Genomic DNA, 5,920 nt, shown 5'->3' on the forward strand with positions numbered 1-5,920 from the left:
GTTATTGTTATCAGCCCGATAAGAACATTTATATAGCCGATATATTAAAGCCGATAAATAATGTATTATTTTCCTTCAGCTGAGACACTTCAGATGCACACTGTTCAACAGGATGGTTTTGAATTGCTTGAAATATGATTGGAATTAAAAAAAGGAAAATACTGTAAAGTGCAACAAGTCTGTCATATAGGCTACAGGAGAACATCATTATAATTGTGTTTTTGGGACATGGACTTTAATGGTGAGACTTCACATGCCTGTAATCAGGCATTCAAAAATGACACAAAAACTTGGATTTAGATTTATCGGCCAAAATATCGGTTATCGGTTCTTAAATATAAAGAATTATCAGTTATCGCTATCGGCCAAAAGTTTCATATCTGTGCATCCCTAATCTAGAATCCTTCTTTGAGCCCTCAATAGAGATTCCTGCACGTGTTCATTCCAGACTATAAAGCGGAGTGTGTTATCAGCTGTGCAGAAGTGTGAAACAGATTGTGAAGTGAATCAGAGGTTTAATACGGCACACTGTGGTGACTAACAGCATCTGTAAGAGCAGACGCAGCACGTCTAATCTCAGCAAACTGTAAATTACCAGTCATCTGTTTGGCACACGGCTTTAAGTACAGAGACGGAAAGGCGATCTGGGAAAGACAAATCAAAAGCAGTATGCCTGTTAGTCACAAATCACATGATCCCTGTGATGAATGCTGGAAGAAAGTAGTTTAATATAAATCAAGAGAGCCGATTATATGGAAATAAGATTTAAGTGATTTGAACGGCATTTACAGTGTGTGCAATTTGAAAAGCATGCATTTCTACATTAAAATGAGCTTAATGTAAACTCTCAAAGTAAATAAAAGGAAATTCAGTCAAGTGAGCGCTCAGACACTCAGACTGTATATATGTAGTGCCGGTAAGGTGGTAAAGGTGGTTTTAAAATAGCGAAGCCCTGCCAGAACACACATTTTAACTCAGTCCTGGCCAGCTTTATTCTGTGTCAGGAAAGAACTTTAATTTCATGTTCTATAATATTTAGACTGTGCATAAGAAATCACCTATTTTATGGAACAAGGTGCACTGTGCAAACCACGGAAAACAACTAGGGGACGATGACTAAAAATAACTGTGAAACATAGAAAAATATTTGCACAGTGCACTGTACATGCGCATAAGCATGACTTCTGGACAGAAAGGAAAATATACGGAGATGATTTTTCGAGGTATTTGCTTTAGACTCCACTCCATTTACCGTGAAAATATTGTATTGCGTTGAACAAAGCGTGGATGATGGGGAGAGAGTGATAGCGAGAGGCCGAGAGTGGGGAACAGATTTATAACGCTGGACGAGTACAGTAAAATGCTTGAAGGTCAAATGTATATATAGAAATGTGAACCTTGCATCAAAATGACACACTTTTACACACATGAACTGTTTTTACTTCTGTTATATGTCTGTTTTTGTTTTTATAATTTTGTTTATAATTATTCAATGGTGTGCGTTCTTTACCTTCAAAAAGAGATTCAATTTCAAGAGACTTCTTTGCTGAAGGTGAGATTGTTAAAGTCCCCCTGTAGTCAATAATTGTATCCCTTTCTTGACTTATTTAAATGTCATGCCTTAAAATATCTTGAATGTAACTCGACACCCTACGCGGTTCTATGAATATGCAAATGAGCCCCGCCTCCACTCACTCACTCAGCTCAGAGATCCACTCGTTGACGATCACACGTTGATCTGATTGGTTACAAGGTAGTTTGTGACGTCAGAAACACCAGCGATTTCAAAGCGTGTTTTTGAGACTGTCTTTGGTTCACTGCAGTTTTAAGGAGGAAATACTCAGCAATGGTGTCGACTTATGAATTTACACATGGTTTGTCTTAAAGCATATTAAAAACACCACATAGACACATAAAAAAGCTGGATTTTCACCACAGGGGGGCTTTAAAGGTAAAATCAAATCAAATAATTCATCAAATTATTGGAAGCTTTTTTTTTAAATATATATTATATATTAAAACCTGCCTCCATCTTACAAAACATGAAACATAAAATAACATTTATATACCAAATGCTACAATTACCCCAGTACTCCTCGACTAAACGTGTCTGAATTCATGTGTATGTGTGTGTCTATGAATTTTACATTAAACAGGAGGAGTGTGTGGCGTGGGACGCCCGCGCCTGAGGCCTCCTCAGCTCCAATGATAATTTGTGGTTTGGTGAACGTACGCCTGGGCCACAAAGAGAGCTTCTGATCGGCCCCGTCTGGCTTCGGCCCGCCCGTTCCATCCCAAATATGACCACTGCCTTCACTCTCAAACAGGGAAATATTCTGACCATATTCCACCCAATTTACTCTGGCACATGTCTACAGACCAGATTTTTATATGCATAGTTCTGAAATCCCGACTAGCCCCCCTCCGCATCGCTCGGAAAAAGAGCATGTCAAACAAAAGTATAAAACTGGCCGCCTATTTATACCTGCCCTCTAAAAGCATCAATTAGGGAGCCAATTAGAGAACATGTCTTAATATGTTTGCTTTGTTTAATCGCCGTTTTGCTTGCTTATTTACAGTGGATATGTTTGAATCACTTAAGAGCCTTTGGGATCCATTATACCGGCTTCTGCGTTTTGAGAAATGGGGTCTGTTTGGACCAGAACACCATTTCGGTAACCGCAGGTCACAAAGACGGGTCTCAGCACCGGATAAAAAGCATTCTGTTCGAGCTGTTTTTGGTATCACGAGCCAATGCAGGAAAAGCCGTCACTACCTGAGATGGAAGGGGCAGTAAAGTTGCGGGATCGACCGCTTTCTCTGAGCCTGCTTTTAGAGGTTGTCATTCTTGGATTTAGTGTGGCTCTATGGCATTATGTGCAGGTTGTTGGCTATTGCAGGCCTGCTCTGGGCATTCATGGGAAATCCGCTAACAAGCAGGAGGTCTTTCGACTGATGTAGTCCGCTGAGATTATCTGAGAGGAACTATAACTCTAAGCTTTTCGTTCAGTCATCCAGTCCAATGGCAATAAAGTCTTAAAAACTGTGTGTGAAATGACTGGAAAGCAGGAAGATCTTTTTCTTTCTTTCTTTCTGTCTTTCTTTCTTTCTTTCTTTCTTTCTTTCTTTCATTCAAGAAATATTTATTAAACAAGAAACATTATTAAACAAAAATAAAATAAATAAAAACAATAAGAATATTAAATGAAATTATAATATAAAATAATATATAGAACTAAAAAAATGCATTATATATATATATATATGAAGACTTCAGATGCAAAAGCCTTTAAGTGCCATCTGAAAGTTTCTTCTAAAATGATCATTTTTATCAAGCTCGTATATTTAGGTTCAGTAATTTCACTTTAATGACAATTAATAGGTAATTTTCATTGCCATTAAAGTGAAATAACTGAACATAAACATACAGGCTTGATAAAAATGATCATTCTAGAAGAAAATATCAGATGGCACTTAGAGGCTTTTGCATCTGAAGTCTTCATATATATATATATATATATATATATATATATATATATATATATATATATATAATGCATTCTCAAATTCACAACATTTGGAAATTATATAGAAATATAGCAATTTCTCCCCAAATTTGTGCATTTGACAGAATTGGGACTTGCAATGAACTGAGCATGAGTGAAAGTGTGACATGCTGATATACACTAAATCTTAATCACTTCCAGGTGTGCTTCATGCTTCCCTTCTCATTTTGGCTTATCTGCAATGAAAAACAAAAGAGATGTCAAACCTGAGACACACCACCACGAGCACCAGCACTAAAACAAACACTGCAACCAAAGATTGATAGGACACTGGGGGAGACTGGCATGAGCACTTTTCCAATAAACCTTCATGCTGTATCACTTACACACACAGTCTGTTGTGTCTGCCTCTATGTATATACCAAAAACAGCGAATTAAAAGAAAATGAAAGTTCTCATTAAACAGAGATTGACTATGATCCAACAGAACATATTCAAGGCTCTTACGCATTAGACACTGCTAAAATTGACTTTGCGACAGGATGGAGATGTGGATTGGGCAGAGTGTGCAACTCTGTGAATACGTTTTAGTTTTTTTTATTTTGTTTTATAAAAACAGAAAGAACATAAGAGGAAAGAAGTGACAGTGAAAGATGACAGAATGTTGTTAAGACCTAAAGCTGTATAGAGAGCAAGGTGACCTCAATAATAGGTAATACAGGGTCACGCAAGATATTTTTAGTGCTATACTGTCATGTATTGCGAAGAGGAGTGAGTTGTGGTGAAATCTATTTGCAGGCTGTTTATTCACAACGAGAAAGAATCCAGAATATTTAGCATCGACTTAGATGGAGTAATGCAAAACATGAGAGTATAACATGCAAGGTTAAAGCAAGATCGGCCCACTAACTGAGGAGATAAAGGCCCAAATATGAAAGGGATAATGATCAACCAAATTAGACACAGGGGATGGTAACTGGCAACCATGGAAACAAACAAGAAGAAACCAGAAATGTGTTCAAAATCAACTCCAATACACTCTACATTTGAAGGAGTGAATCAAACGGGGGAGTGAATTCGACACTAAGTGCGCCAGAAGAGCTGATGCTTTTCCATAGTTTGTGCTTGCCATTTAATGATAATTTTAAACAGCAAACTGGCAGCTTCAGTAGTAATGAAAAGATTTAACTCTGTCATGCAAATTATGTATAAACCTTAAGTAAACAATTTAATAATCAATTCAAATAAATGTATCCTGTATGATATTACGCTGTAGCCACTTTGGACCAGCGGTTTGGATTCAGCTGCGGGCGCCATCTTCTGGTCAGACGGTGCACTAATCTCACAGTGCATTATGGGTATTCTCTAGCTGCAAGCGTACATCAGTTGTACACTTGTTATTACGGTACATTGTGGGATTGAAAGAGTGCACTCGATAACATCCACTATGGTTTCGGACACCACTAGAAATGGCTGTACCCAATAGTGCCTATTCAAGGGTATAGGTGGAGATTTCGGGCACAGCCTATGACAACATGCATTTAAAATGGAAACAATGGAACAAAAAATATGTCAAAATACAAGTCCTTATGAAACATGTAGCCTAGACCAGAAATACGCAACAACTATCACATACAGAAGATTCAGAGAATGCGCCATATCTCACAACGCATAAACAGCAAATATCAATTTAGACATATTAAATGCAAAAACACACCATTGCTGTCACTTAAATTTTACCAAAAGGTCATTTTGGTCCCTCACAAAAATATGACACTAAAATGCTAACCCACAAGACCATTAGCATAACCCGCTCACGCTGAGGCCAATTTTACTGTTTACCTTTGGGTTTTCTGGTGGGTTGTTTTGTCATAGTCACCTACAGATTTCATAGTCAAATAACTACAATTGACAACTCAACCAACGTAAAGAGACAAATTATGAAAAGTTGAGTGGTTTTGCTTCTTCCATTGCCTCACTTTTAAAATTATCATAAGCAAATGTGTTTCGCTCCCAACATCGACATCCCAGCGGCTTGTGGTTGTGGTCTCGAGCGTATACACCCACATTTTCTCTGGCTCCTGGAGGACTTCATATCCCAGGAGGCTTTTTTTTCCCCCTCATTTGGATGTTTCTTCTCCATGGCAACTCACAGCAACAGGAAAAAGGAGAAATGGGTCAATGAGACAGATTTTCTATTGATATGTCTGTGCCTCGCAGTCATGGGATAGGACGCATCATGGGACAAAGTAATTAAAAATAATAAAATTAATAACCAAAATATCAACTTGATATTTAACTTTCTACACAGGTTGCAATGGTTAAATGTCTTTCATTGTTATTTAAACTAAGTGTATATCAGATATTTTCTGCTGAAAATGTATGTTTTGCTTGTTGATTTTGTTATTTGTCAG

Source organism: Leuciscus leuciscus, assembly GCF_965113295.1.
Source record: "Leuciscus leuciscus genome assembly, chromosome: 21".
Taxonomy (NCBI): domain Eukaryota; kingdom Metazoa; phylum Chordata; class Actinopteri; order Cypriniformes; family Leuciscidae; genus Leuciscus; species Leuciscus leuciscus.